Raw genomic sequence first — 16,897 nt, 5'->3', positions numbered from 1 at the left:
AGTTTGTTTTTGAAAAAAGAAAGGTGCTTTTAAATCACACGGTCAAACAGATTCTAAATGTCTATTTGAAGATGTTGGATTTAAGGGTATGAAAACAAACGACTAGTCCAATAGACACAAACAAAGAACATAATTAATAAGAAGAAAAACTTATCAGCTGAAGTGTAACAAACACTATCCTTGAAAATATCCACCCTCTTTGATGAGGCGTAACAAACACTATCCTTAAAAATATTCACCCTCTTTGAAGATGCACCCAGTTGTTTACCTTAACAACCAGATCTCCGAGATGTGTAGAACTCGAGTTTTTTGGTATTCATGTTTAAAGAGCGAGAGATAACATACTTTTATAGGCTACAGTCCCAATGAGACTCTATTTACAATCCGAACATAACTCAAAGTGTAATGGGATTCTACTTATAAAAGGAATATAACTTTACTAACATAATCCCAATAGAACTCTTCAAAAAAATATAAGACAAATAGAATAAAATAAAATAAAAATTATTTACACACTACCTACCGAAGATGCTTCTAGTTTATGTTTTAAAAAATTAAAAATATTAGTAATTTTTATATAAATTTTAAGAACTATTAGATTATATTTTGTAAGAAAGAGAAAAAATAAAAAAAAAATATTTTCTTATATTTTGTTTTATTATAAAAAAATATGAAAAAAATTAAACATAATTAAAATTTGTTAAAAGTTTATATATATTTAATTATTTAATCTTTGTGTAAAATAATTAGAATAAGTGAATAAAAGAACAAATTTATATATATATATATTCTAGATTTTCCTTTAAAGCATTGTGAAACACACTCTTAATTTTAGAGGAAACATTTTTTATATTATTTTTAATTTGAACAAAATAATAAAAAAATAACATTAAAGAAAATGATTTTCTCATATTCAATTTTTATATAAAAATATAAAAAATAAATAAATTAATTAAAATTTTGTATACTTTCAATGATTTAATTTTTACATAAAAGAATTAAAATAAATTTAAAATGATATATAAAAACAACTTATTGATTTGATCTCTTATATAAAATTTTAAAATCAAACATACCCTTTAAAAAAATGCACTTTGAAACATAAAACATGTAACACAAATTATGCATGTTGAATAAATTGGAAGTTAGAATTGGGCAAGTGGTATGGGGTGGTTGTTGCCACTTCCCACACTACATATTGAAATGTGAAGTAATGTCAACACTATTTACTGGACATTGCCCCCACCCTACTTCTCATTTTTCTTCATATTTGGACGTATATATTATTAAGTTATTTATCATATATATTTAATTTATTTAATAATTTAAATTAAATTATTAATTAACTTTAAGTTATTCAGTTGGTTTACCCAACACTTAAGAAATCTTCAAATTTTGATAATTGCAAAATAATAAGTGTATCGTTTAGGAACGGTAACAATTTCATGACTAAAATACCCTTAAAAGGACACAACTGTCATTAGACGTAATTTGTGTACCCCTAAAAACCGGTTTCAAAGAACATTGACCTTTCTCTGGTGGGGGGATTGGTGGGCCCACTTTGACTGACCCGCCAGCCACTGCCTCAGACCAGTCTTCAGACCTCTGACCCAATCAACCAACCAACCCAGCCCATCCACAGTTCAAAATCAATTTTTAAGACGTGCGCGGGACCCTCTACCCACTTGTCATCCGTGGGGCCATGGTTTCACCGGCCATACCAGGTTCTCCCGGTCGCCTTTGGGACAAAGCCGAACACACAGGGCGTTTTAGGCTTTTATCCGACCATTCTCGTGATCCGCTACGGCTGTCACCCGACCGGCAGCTGTGAGGTCTTTTACGCGGCGTTGGTGAATCGGCATATGACACGTGGTGTTCATGCATTTTGATTGGACAGGTTTTTTTGAATTTCCATATTGGGTTGTCGCGTTAGGTTTATTTATTTATTTATTTGTAGTATGATCATATAAAATCAAAATTATTTTGGCATAAGCAAAATCCAGCTCAGATTTTACTTGATTGTGTCAAATCCAACTTGGTAGCTGTATAAATCTTATTTTTTTATCTAAAGACAAGTGTAATTAACAGACTTGGTATTAAGATAATTTAGTAAAATTAATATAAAATTTATATTTAAAATATCAATACATAAAATAATTATAAAAATATTTACGGTAAAAAATCAATTGCAAATATAAAGGCATGCTTGTAAAATATGATTTTATTAAATATAGACAAATTATGTAAAAGAAATTTGAGATTAATAATAAGTTAGCTATTTTAACTTATACTTAAAATTATTATTTTATTTTAACTTGTCATATTAAGTTATTTTAATAAACATATTTAATCTATTTAATGACTTATATTAAGTTGATAAATTATTAAATCACATTAAGTAATTTCCAAACATCTTCTAACTATCACAAAATTTGAATTATAATATAAAATTTGTTAAACTTATGTTATTTATTTATTTTAATGTTAATTTTTAAAAATTATACATTAATAACAAGTTAAAGTATAAATGTTCAAAATATTTTGGATTTATTACATTTTACTCCCTTAATCTAAAGCGTGTTTTTCATATTACCTTATCGAGTTTAAAATAGAGTAATGTACCCTCCATGTTTTATAATTGCATATAATGTGCAATTTTTTGATTGACGGTGTTTCCTTTGGACGACACACGTGCTCTACTTATTTAAATGAGGGTAAAAGTGTCATTTCATTTTAAAACCCTAATCAAGCCCTCCCATTCCTTCATTCTCCTCCTATTTCTTGCTTCTCCTCCTCTTCTTTTTTTCTTCCTCCCCAAATTGTGGTCGGAGCATATTGGAGAGTGAAAATTGCAAGAAAATGGTGATGATGCAACATTTTTCTAAACTTTTCTTTTCCTCTTCTTCTTCTTCTTCTTCTTCTTTTCTCTTAACCGTTTCTCTTTTTTCTCCTTTCTATTGAAAATTCCACATTATAAATGCACGGGTCAATGCTTTGGGTTTTTTTTTTCAAAAAGCTTGATTTTCCCCCCCAAACTTTATCCAATTTTCTAAAACATCAAAACGAAACCCTAACCTTAAAATGAATGCATAACATAAAAATGAAACCCAACCCTAACCTTAACTCTGTATTGTATACATGTGTTGTGTGATCGGGATATTGTGTTAGGTTTGTTTAATTGTTGTTGTTTTTGTGGGTGTTTTCGCTTTGTTTGGTTGGCGAGAAAATAAATCAATTTTTTTCCTTTATCAATTTTGAATCTAAGACTATTTGAATTAATTGAAGTGATTTTTTAATAATATTGTTTTTTTTTTTTTTGTAAAATTTTTTTAGTTTGATTCCAATCACTATAAGATTTGTAATCCTATTAGCCGGAATTCTAGGAAAATTTATCAAATGAGGAAAAAGAAGGTTGGTTTTGGGTGTGAGAGCACATGCACCCTTCCATAAAAAAAATGTAACACCAAAAAGAACATTGCATATAATTATAAAGCATGAATGATACATTGCTTGATTTTAAATTCAAAAAGTCAATGTGCAAAACATGGTATAAGTTGGGGGTAAAGTGTAATAAACCTAAATATTTTTCATCAATTTGTAAGGAGAAGTTGTACTCCAAGGTAAAAATATACTCCTATAAACACAAAATAAAAATATTAAATTGTTTTTCATCAATGGAAATTCATTTGATTTCATGAAAATAGTCACTTGGGGCAAAAGAAAAATAGTTATTTGAGAAAAAAAAAAAAAAATCAGTCATATTTTCCCCTCTTAAAATAGTAATTTGGGCAGGTTAGACCACAAATAAAATCACAATTAAATATGTTAATCGAAAATATTTCCATGCTTCAAGCATAATTTTATTCTTAACATAATTTTTTTTTCACTTTATTTCTTAAGTCACACCAATGTTTTTTAAGTTGAAAATATTTTTTTTTTCACTTCAAAGTTACGAAGTAAAACTTAATGTTTGTTATTTAATGATTTAAGTTAAATTATTTTTAACTTATTACTTACTTTTTTACTTTGAGTACTGTGTAGTAAAATTAATTTTAAGTTATTAAATTGACATATTTACTCCATTAGTTATAATCAATGTTTATTATTAAAAATTTTAATTAATATTTATTTTCATTAATTTTAAAAAATAATTTATTTTTTTTAAAGATCTATACTTAAAAGTATTGTGCATTTGTAAGATAACTTTAAAATATTTATTAGAAAATATAAGTTATGGATTTGGAGTCAGAATTATTAAATATATTCTTATTAGATGTGGGTAAATAAAATAAAATAAAATACTATTAAGAACAAGTTAACTTTTTTCACTTAATATTTAAAGTAATTTTTAACCATTAAGACATTTTATCAAATATATTTAATTTAAAGTGGTGTGCTTATCCTTTGTATTTGTCTTCATTCCATTTAGAAAATAAACAAATTTTCATTTCTTTGGGTAATATGGATTTTAACTTTGATAGAAGATAAATAAATAAATATTTTAAAAATATGAATATTAAATTATGCTGAGGTAAATCAATCCTAACAAAGAAATGAGAGGATTTACTTGGATTTGATGAATATAAGGGATCTCAATGGTTTCTTTATTATTAAAATTATATTCTAATTTTAGGTTTTTTTTTAGCATAAAAAATGTTAATAACATTATTATCAATTTTATTATGGATGCAATTATTTTTCAATGAAAAATTATTACTTGTAGACTTGCAGTGTTACTAAAAATTAAATGTATCCATGAAATTAAAAATAAAGGTTTATTTCATAATTTTTTTAAAAGAGTTCAAGAATATAGTTTTTAATAATAGTTTTGAAAAACAGTTTTCCACTGTTTTCGGAAGCAAATGCTAATTTGGATACTTGAAATGTTTTTAACATGTTTCATATGTTTTCAAATATTTTTTTAAATTAACTTTTATTTATAATTTTATTTATAAATAATCTTTATTCATAATTCTTTATTTTTAATCATCCTCGTACTTGTATAATTATTTTTTCAAACCGTATATAAAACAAATGAAAACATAAGAAAACAATTAAAATGTGTTCTTAGAAAGGCATCATTTTTTTAAAATGAGTTTTCAAGAAATAGTGTTTTGTCAAAAACTTGTCAAACATATTTTCAAATTTGTAAAATAGTTTCTAAACATGCTCTAATTTTTATTTTTTTTCCATTACATACACATACTAGTGGATACTTTTCATATGATTTACCATTTTTTCATCAATCACACGCTTTATTTTTTTTTAAATATTAAAAATTTGATTATTGTTATAAATGGTCATTCATTACCTCTTTTATGAAGTAATGAAAACAATTTGATTCACTTTAGTTATGATGATTTACTTTTAGCATTATGAAAAAACCTAATTATTTTAGCTTCTACTATTCAGTTAAATATGTTAAGAAATAAGTAATAAGCTAACAAAAAGTAAAAAAAATCAAATTATTTATAAAAATGCCCTTACGCACAAAAGTAATCTCAGAGTCAATCCAACTCTCATAAATTGTACTAACAAGGTATATAAATTCGAGTGGGGACTACGAGGCTTTATAGGACATTAATGACTCCTTCATAATCTAATTTTGAAGTTGATTCAACATCCTACTACAAATAATGAATTACACTCTAATACCTTATGTAAATTACAACAAAACACTACGTGCACGAGTTTGTAACTTGTTGTCCATTGCGTTCAATTTCCCTACGAAGTAGTGCTCATAATTTAACAAGGTGAAAGTTATCAACCTTTCAAGATTCCTTATATTATCCTTGAGTTACCAATCCTACAATTATGTGTTTATTTGACACGTCTTAGCTCTCAAAGAGTCTACGTCAAGTTTTACTTAAGGAATTACTATGACTATAGTTTATATGAACACAACTTTTTAAGATTACCCAAAAGGACACTATATCTTAATCCTATGAGATATCATTGTACCTCTATTGAGAATACTTATTGTTACCAACTTCTATGAATAATAATCCAATCCATAAGGAATATATGATTGTTTTAGGATTTCACCCATAGCTAAAGCCACTGTTAACTTAGGCACAAATTCAATATTCTCTTAAGGTTGAGAAACAATATAATGTAACACCTTGGTGAAGTCATAACAATTTGATAGTTTTATGTCATGACTAACTGTAGGTCATGTCGTATGTGTAACCATACACACTAGTGCACTTATCATGGGAAACCCATCTCGATGATCAAGATCAATCATCCTTCTAATTAGGAGGTAGTACATTACAACCTCTAATGGATTGTCTAAATTCATGAACCGACTGTGAACAAATTATCAATTTGTAAGGAACCTATGACTTTGATTTTTTGTGCAACTCTTAATGCATCTAAATCATATACAATGTAAGAGATATAAGACGAAAATGCTTATAAAAAAAACACAATACATGAAATAAGGATAAATAAAAGTAAAATTGAAATATCATTAAATATTTAATAAATTCCGAATTTGTTACATCATGTCATGCTTTTAAGGGTTCTATCCAAACACCAATAGGATAATAACTAGATCTTCTTTGAAAAATATTTGTAATAATTTAAATTTTATTTCTTAAGTAGAATACCAAAATATTTATGAAGCAAAAAATGATGAAAATTAGATCATGCAAGCAAGATGAACTAAATCAATTTGAAAGAAATGAAAATTGGGAATTAGTTCATAGGCCTTCAAATTAAACCGTTGTTGGCACAAAATGTATTTTATATCAAATGGATGTTAAAAGTGTTTTCCTAAATAATTAAATTTTGAAGGAGTTTATGTAGAGCAACCTCAATCGATCAAGCCGGCTTGTTGGGGCTCAGGGTTTAAAACCTTATCACTATTACTTATTTTTGCTCTAACTTCCATTTTCTCTTTGGGGTTTCTCTCCAAGGTGACTAAATAACGATTTTAGGTGATTTCCTATTAGAAATATCTAGTTTTTACCTTAAATTCATTTGCCCTAGCCTTATTGTGGTTTTCCCCTTCTATTTCTTTCTTTTTCTCATTGTTTTTCTCTCATTAACATGATTACTCATTTTGTTATGGCTCCCCAATGTGGTGTTGCTACCTTCAAGGAACAAGGAAAGTACCTGACTAATGGGTTCGATGGAAAGGCATATAGGTTGACTTTGTTCATTTGAGATATTTTTAGTTTGAGGATTTGTTTGCATGGATGAACTAATTATCGATTGTTTCCTATCAAGAGCTTGTGTAGTTGGCTTTAATATGCATTTTCTATTCAAACATATGATATGAGATGAATGATCCTATTCGTTCAATGGTACTTGACATTTAGGTTACGCTTCATGATTCTAACATTAGTAAGATTTTGGATGTTCCCTAGATTGACTTTTTTCTCTTTAAGACTAAAGGGTGGCTGAGTCTGGATGACCTTGATGTTGGATGAGATGTTTGGAAGCTCTACAACCTTCCCTATGATATGATGACTATCAAGCCTCACATTTATCCCCTTATCGTGATCAATCACATTCCACACCACATGATCATCTACATTTCCATTCCCCATGAAGTCATTGGGATGAGGTATCGTATTATGTAGCTTTTCTGATGCATTCCATCTCGACTGATATTGGGAGGATTAATCTCAGATTCATCATACTTTAGCATATGGTGCGATTTATGAGAACAAGTTGAATGTTCTACCTTACAGATATTTCTGATGAGAATCTCTAAGGATTTTGGGGTTAACATAAAAACTGAGAAGGATGTGCAATTCCCACAATTTTTGATACATATGATACAATGCACTTTGAGAGACTACTTGATAGGTCCTGGATTTGCAAGAAGGATGTACAGGAGGTTCATGATGAGAGCGTGAAGAAAAAGAATGAGATTTGAGACATGGAAGCTAATGAGTTTTCTCAAGAGCATAGGACAAAGACAATACATACAGGGGAACCTTTCCATATCGAGCATCCAAATATGTGATTCTAGACATTTCAACTTAAGACGTCGTTTGAAGAGATGTTCTATACTGAGCCTATCTTTGCCAAGGTTCATCCATCTCTAGTTATTGAGTTTACCACTCCATACACATTTCTACGAGTTTATCACTAGTATTGGGAAAATCTTTTAACTTAGATCGCTTACTTAGTACATGGATAGAGGAGTTTGCTATGATTTGTGATCATTGATTCTACTTCATACAGGATCGCATGGATCAATATCAAGGAGCCTTCATTTCCAAATTGATAAGATTTAGATGGTTTTTGTAACTCAACTTGATCAGTACTAGGTAGCTTCCACCGCTTAACATAAGGAGATGATGACAGACGTCCGCTTCATCTTTCCACCTCCACTTTCTTAGCCTTGAATACCTATAGTGTTTTCTCTTTGTTTTTTATGTTGCCAAAAAGGGAGATATATTTTCATACTTAGGCATATTTAAGGAACATAGGATCTATATTGAACATGGTTGGTATTTTGGATATGGTGGTTTTGATACTTACATTTCTTTTGGCCGTGACTTTTGTTAGATTTTTTTTTTCTTTAATATGTCTTGGACATGCTTTATCTTACCATGGATAACTCTTTTTGTAGTTCTCTTTGGATTTTATGGATATCATGATTATTTGCACACTTGATACTTACTCTTATCTATTAAATGGTTGTTGGATGGATGATTTAGTACTAATGTGTATCCTTTTTTATTTTTTATTTATCTTTACGTATTTGTTGAACTTTATTTATTTGATTTTCTTTATGCATCTATTGAGAGGGAGTTTCTTTCTTAGATAGCCTAGTTTTGTCATCATAAAAAAAAAAAAAAAAAATTGTTAGCCCATGAATTCTCCTAATCAAGTTTGGATGATTACAAAACAAGATTAACTTTACAAATGACTTACATTAGGTGAAGTTTTTCAACTTTAAATAAGAAAATCCAAAAAAAAAAAAACTTAAGAAACTATGAAAGACAATCAATATCATAAAGATTTAGGATTCTAAAAGAATTAAAGTGACCAAGGATAATTTGTAAGATGGTAGTTGTTGGTACACTTGGTCTAAAATATTTTTTCATGCACTTAAAAGTTGTTTTTCATCATTACTAAAACTTAAAACGGACGAATCTTTGTTTTAATTAAAAAATTTGAGCCAAATTCTTTCAAAACATACTCCAAACGGTTTTGAAAAGGTTTACACAAGTTATTGGAAGCTCTAGACCTTAAACTAGATTAATTTAGACACTTTTCAATGCAATTTATTAAGAAGGTCATGAATCAGTTCTAATCATTAGGAACCAATTCAACTAGTTAGGCTCGATCGATCAAGGGTATCTATTTTGATCTCAAGCCTTTTACTACATACAAAGTAAGTAATTTGATATGTCATTCCCTTGCACTTCATTACGAGATAGAGGATATACAGAAATAAGAGTATCCCATTATTTTCTTTCTTTTCCAATAGTTGGGATGTAGTCGGTTTAGATACAGTCTCAACTAGTCGAGGGGTGGTTGCATTTTCAGTCGGCTTAAAAACCTCAATAGTTACCTACAAAGCATTTAATACCCAATGACTAGTCAATTAGTCGAATCGATGCTCAACCCATCAAAAGATTTTGTGGGATTTTAGGCTCTCGAGTTAGAAACCTATAAATTGAACAATTTTAGAGCATTTATTTATAAGAGAACAACTGCATTCAATTAGAAAAATGTGTTTTCTCACATTCATAGCTCTTTTTCAAAGTGCATTGATTTCTAACTTGCTATACTTGTATCTAGGATTGGAAGCATTAAAACCTTTTTTATCTACTCATTTCGAGATAAGAGACTTCAAGTGAAGTGCTTAAAAGGGGTTGTAAGTGCCCATTGGAGCCCTTGCATCAAATTGTAAAGCTTGAAGGCTTGGGTTGGAAGCCTTGATAACTGAACTCTCACTTGATAAAGGACTTGAGGAAAGTGGATGTAAGGAGATTGTCAAACCACTATAAAAGAGTTTGTACATTTCTTCTCTTCATCCTTGACTTAATTGTTGTTTTGTTTATTAGTTCTTGTTTTTATTTTTTTTTATTAATCAATTATTTTTTGAAAAAGTTTTTTAACATCTAATTCACTCACCCTTTTGGGTGATTTACTTGATCAAAGTAACTATTTGTCACATTTATTTTGTCGCCATAGGAATTAGAACAAATGTGATGGAGATTTGTGAAGAAATCTACAAAAGTGAGAAGACAGATTGTGAAATGCAATTGTTGATATAAATGATATAGTAGTAGAAGTATTTCTACCATTGAGGGTGTTTTGGCCATTATTGACAACAACATTGCTTGAAGCTATGATATCAAGTTGAAAAACAAAGAGAAATCTAGAGAGAGAAAAATGAAAGGAAAGAGTTATATCACTAGAGAATATAGGTTCTATACTGTTTCAATTTGTAAACTTCAATCTTTCATTTACAATGTGGTTTTTGTACTAATAGAAAGATAATAAAAGATTGTTAAATATAACTATGTCTAGTTTGATAGATGGTAAAAATTCTCTTTAATTGCTAACAACCTTTCTATCTCTACAATGATGTTTAATACTCACAAGGAAAGGTCTCCAATAGATCAAAAGAGGTAAAAACACTTGTGCTTGAGGTCTTATCTTTTTCTTTATTGAATGCCTCCATATGATAAAGTTTTGCCCAAATTAGGGTAACCATTTTTAGAGTTAAAGCAAGCTCTCCATCCCTTAGGTATGGCATTTCTCTCCAATTGGACTTCAATCTAGGATTCTAATACTCATAACACATTAGACCTATCATTTGCACAATGTAAAACAAGTGAATCCATAAGTTTATTATTTTTTTCCCCAATTTTGGTACCTTTTTTTCCTTCCATACCAAGACCTTCTCCAAATTTGCAATAAAAAATACCATATCTAAAAAAGCTCTCTAGAACTTCCTTGTTGCAAGGATAATCTCTTTTCCACTCAAACTCAAACTTATAAAACTAACTCAAATCCACTTCAAGGAACACAAGCACAAGAATATACCCTTGAATATCTCTTCATTCCTTTAATCTTCTCTTAAAACAACTTTGCATGAGAAACAATTTTATTTTATTTTTACTATGTTTGACCCCATAACACAATAGGAAAGATGAATCTAGGCCCACAAGGTGACTCACTTAAGAGTGTGACCATATGGGTCAAACTTTTTTTTTTTTTTCATTTTTAAGAATAATTACCTTTTTTTTTTAAAAATAAAAAATAAAAAAGAAAAAGAAAAAAGGAAAAAGAAAAGTCTCTCTTTCCATAACTTTGAAGACTCCTTAAAAGAAGTGAATTTTATAAGGGAGAAGTCTTTACCCAAATCCAGTAACAATGAACCAAAAATAAAAAATACCTCTTAAAAAAAAAGTTACATATCCTAAAATAAAAGCCAGTGTTGTTTACATGGAAGAATAATTTATATGGTATGAAATAAGGATATTTATTTTATTTTATTTTATTTTTAATATGATTGTATAGTAATTATTTGTTGTATACGGCCACCCCGGCGGATTTAGCTAGGGCTTAGAGAAGGCACATGCCCCCTTGAAAACTAAAAATTTAAAGAGAAACAAACAAACCAATAAGCCAAATGTTGCTTCTTGGCTCTCATTTCCCTCCCTAAACCCTATTTTGGTATACCATCAATTAAATGAGATAAAAAAGGAAATTATGCTTTTAAGTGAAAATGACATTTAGATTAATTTATATTCACTTATATGTATTAAAATGAATCCTTTTAACTTACCCAAAATACCAATTCTGCCCCTTACTTGTTTCATGGTTACTAAGTTTTGTTTCTCTCTTTCCTTTCTTATAGGTATTATAAACTTTATATTGAAATGATAGTTCTACTCAAAGCCATAGGATTCTATCAATTAAATAACATATATATATATATATATATATATATATATATAACACCCCAAAATTTGTTCCCATCAAATCAAGTGATAGTGGGAATTGCAAGGCAAAATGAAAATTATTGTGCAGCTCTCAATTGAAAATTTTTGTTAGTAAATGTCAAATCAAGCTATTGTTACTCATTTGACTGATTTAAAATTAATGTCATTCTTCATGGCATATTGAGAACAAAAATTAAATTTAAATAATTATTATCATAATAATTTCTTGTACTCTTTGTTTAACCAAGGCCCACAATAATATTCATTTTTTTGTCATTTCTTTTTTTTTCATTTCTTGTCCAACCATAAAATCTTTATATATATATATATATATATATATATCTTATTTTAAAATTATGCCTAATTTCCTTCTGAAGACTTTATCTTCAACTTTTTAAAAGAACAATTCCAGAAGTGTATAAAATTCAGCAAAATACAAAAATATTTTTTTGGGTTATTTGATTAAAAAAGTTTTTAAAAACTCAATTTTTGAAATTTGACATTTCACCCTTTTTTTTTTATCTCATTTGGATAAAAATACTTTTATTATTTTATTTAAAAATACATTCTCTATAAAACTTGAGTGAAATGATAAAAAACATTTATGTCAAAAATGAATTATTTTTCAAAAAATAAAATGAAAATGATTAAATTCACAATTTAAAAATTATTTTATAATTTTTAATCAAATATTTCAATTTTTTTTTTCTATGAACGAATCCTAGGTTAGAGATTTCCGCTTCCCCATTAAAATTGTGGGAGTAGGAACTAGGAATTGAAGCTTAGAGTATCTTATGAAAGCCTAATAAGTGAAAATATCTTCTTATGAAGGCTAACGAGTGAAAAATATTCGAAGGTTAATTTATTTTTCATGAAAGAATGAATTTTGCTTTAAAATAATTAAAATTTGTAATTTTTTTAATCGTGACCTAATTTTTAAGTAATTATTAAACAATTAGAATTTTAAGTGAACGGTTATTTTTCATGTATTTAACATATTAACCACATTCTAATCATGTTTTTGGTAAATCAAATATTATAATATGAATTAAAATTAAATTATTATTGAAATGGTTTTTTTTTTTTTTTTAATTTAATAGCCGTGGGATTTTGGATTAGTTTCTTCGTAGGCACGCATTGATGCGTAAGGCGCACTTTATTGCGAAGTGCGCACGCTAGCTCCGGGAATAGGAGCCGTGCCTCTTCCTTTTGTTGGTTATTGCGCGGGAAAGTGATGGCGGGAGGCTACAACCACCCTGTTTACGCAAAGTGCGCTGCCTATATTTTTCTCCGCAATATACGCTATCCTAAGCCACTTTTTTCCCCCTGATTATGAGTGTACAATTCCACTGGCCCAGAAAGGGACCCAATCCATGGGCGGGTGGTTGGGCTTGGGCTTGGTCTTGGGCTTGAAGTTAGAATTGGGACAGTGACCACCTTTGTCCTTTCAAAGGAAGGGTCCAAAGTGTCAATTCATACGTTTGCTGATGTCAGCAATTGATGTATAGTGACGTAAGACGGTAAGAGATTTATATTTTTCATCAACTAAGTATTCTTTAGTTTATATATATATATATATATATAATATATATATATATATATAATAATAATATATATAATATATATTATAAAAAGCTTTTAAAATGTCCTCTTGTCAATTATGGATAAAATATAATTCGAACAAATTTTTTATTATTTAATCTTGCTTTTAAAAAAAAAGAAAAAAAAGAAAAGAAAAACTTTGACAATAAAAAAAAATTGTTTTCTTATTTCTATTTTTAAGAACATAAATTAAAAGTTTGTTTGACCAACTATTTTTCATAATAGTTTCTTATTCTTGAGAAAAAAAAAAAAAGAACATATTTAACACTAAAAACTGTTTTATTTTATGAAAAAAATATGATATTTAAAAAAAATATTTTTTTAGTTATTTTTTATCATTTCACTTTTTTTTTATAAGAATTGTTTTATAAAATAATTATATAAACATATAAAATGATTAAAAATGTAACGACCCGCACCCAACCATGTAGGTATTGTCTGCTTTAAGCCCAAAGGGGCCCTCACGGCTTTAAAACGCATCTACTTGGTTAAGAGGAGTCTCTACATATATAACACCAGGAACATTCTCCCCTATCCGATGTGGGACATCACAAACACCCCCCCCCCCCATGCAGACACAACGTCCTCGTTGTGTCCCATGAGATTGCGGGGCCAAACAGACAAAGCCAAACAAACCCCCACACCGGGGTCGAGGATCGGCTCTGATACCACTCTGTCACGCCCCAAAACCCACTCCAAGGGCGTGACGGTCATTTCACACCTCAAACCCGAAGGCTTAAAGTATAACCTGACCCAAACAATCATATTGTAACTGGATGTTACCAATTACCAAATACATGTTCAGAGTAGCGGAACAAAATCTAAAATCCTCAAAATTCAATTTCCAAATAACTTCCAAATACCAAATGATCCAAATGAACATAACTAACAGTTAAAACAAAATCCAACATAAAATCCTAAGTCAAATCCTAATGATGACCATTCCTCAGCCTAGCCATCACTCCTCACCCGAACTAAGAGTACCTGAAAAATTTTCAACAATTGGGAATGAGCTCACAGCCCAATAAGGAATATTAATGCAATTCATGGATCAAATATTTTCATTTCAAATAGGAGATATCATTTTTTTTTTCATCAAATATCAGAGTTTCAAAGATACTAATATATTCAAAATTCAACCAACCATTTTCATATCAAATTCAAACACTTTCACATAAGATTCAATCAAATTCATTCAATTTGCATTACTCTGGTTATCAAATATCAAATGCCCAGTTAGGTGGGACTTTTCAAATGGGTGGCTAGCCTCAAATTGTTCCTGGTGGACGGAACCAAACACTACTAGTACTAGTAACCTCTAACCAAACCCCTAGAGGCTGGGGTCCAAATCAATTACATTCCCACCATGAAATGTAAAGGTCAACTATTATATCCCGTTGACAGGGCCGAATAGTCAACTATTATATTCCGCTGACAAGGGTCAAATAAACCAGAGTGATGTTTTTGTTCAAGTATTCAAATTTACACAACATAATATCTTCATATTTTGTGTCATAAATAAACAAAATATTCCAACATAATATTTAGTGCAAAACAGTTTGATCCATGCATGGTAACAAAATATCATTTTCTTTTCCACAATTCAAAATAACATATAAAATAATTTGATTTTATAAATATTGCATTAACTTCCCTTACCTCAAAATGTGCAAAGACCTTGAAGGAAAAAATAACCCTGAAAAGTCTACTTCTCACCTAACACAATAAAAAGACCACTATTACTATTTACCTCAAAATATAAATCTAATAATTCTAAAAATTTCTAAATATTAAGATTAATATTTCTGATTAACAAAGTAATAATTTAATTACTCTATTCCTTATTTAATTAAAATTAATAAATTCTCAATTTGTTTTTAATAACACATTACTAATTTAATTAAATTACAAATTTATTTCATTATAAAATTCTATATATATATATATATATATATATATATATATATATTTGCTAAATCTCTCATTCTATTTATTACAAAAAAGAGACCATTATTACTATTATTTTATTTATTAATCTAAAACTAAATATTATTATTATTATTATTATTTAATTAAACAATTCAAAAGTCATTCATGACTCTCGGGTACACCAAACCAAAAAGTAAGTTTTTTTTTTTTTTTTTTGCTTGCTTCCGCACAGCACGCATACGCCCTTTTTGTTTTTGTTTTTGTTTTTTTTTTCTTTCTTTCCTTCCAGTGCTGTGGACACGCGTTTTTTTTTTTTTTTTTTTTTTTTTTTTAAATTAACCCTAACCTAAAATCGAAACTTTCCAAGGAATTTTTCTTTTTCATCTAATAAAATTTAAGATCTCCTAAATTCCAACAATAAAATCAAAATCTTAAATTTTTATTATTTTGATATTAAAACGAATTAAAAAAAAATAATCTAACCCTAATCTAGATTTGGGGTTTTCCAAAAAAAATATATCTAATGTGTTTGAAATTAATCAATGAATCTAAAATATTAAACTAGGGGTTAGATTCTTACCTATAGAGATTTGTTCTTCAACCCTGAAATCTGACTCCAACCTACGTTCTCTGGAATTCTGCGAACAGGAACTCTATTCAGAAAAGAACGGAAAGAATAAAATTTCTAATTTATACCTAGGGTATTTATTCATAAAATTACACTTTTACCCCTCTTCCTTTTTATTAAATTAATTAATTAACTAATTTAATTATTATTAGTAATTTCCTAAATTACCCTTAAAAGAAAATGCTTGGGCGTTACATCCTCCCCTCCTTAACAAAAGTTTAGTCCTCTAAACTTGACATACCTGAGTCTTGAAATAATTGAGGATGTTTTTCTCTCATCTCTTCTTCTAACTCCCAAGTAGCTTCACGAACACTATGGTTGCTCCATTGAACGTTTACCAATTTGACAACAGCATGACGTAGTACTTTATCCATTACATCTACAATCTGAACGGGCACTTCTTCATATGTCAAGTCCTCAGAAATTTAAATAGGCTCCAACTCCACAACATGAGAGGGATCATAATTATACTTCCTCAAGGTTGAAACATGGAAAACATTATGAATCTTAGATAGACTTGGGGGCAAGGCTACTTTATATGCCAAAGTGCCTACTCTTTCTAATATTTCAAACGGACCCACAAAACGAGGACTAAGTTTTCCTTTTCTCCCAAATCTCATCACAGACTTCATAGGTGAAACTTTCAAGAACACATGATCACCCACCTCAAACTCCAAATCTTGCCTACGATTATCAGCATAACTCTTATGTCTACTTTGAGCTGCTTTTAATCTTTCTTTAATCAAAGCAACTTTTTCAACAGTCAACTGCACAAGTTCAGGCCCCAAAAGTTTCCTTTCTCCAACATCATTCC

This window comes from Vitis riparia, chromosome 19 (assembly GCF_004353265.1).
Source record: "Vitis riparia cultivar Riparia Gloire de Montpellier isolate 1030 chromosome 19, EGFV_Vit.rip_1.0, whole genome shotgun sequence".
Lineage (NCBI taxonomy): Eukaryota > Viridiplantae > Streptophyta > Magnoliopsida > Vitales > Vitaceae > Vitis > Vitis riparia.
The sequence above is the reverse complement of the archived record's forward strand: the minus strand, read 5'-3'. Positions refer to the sequence as shown.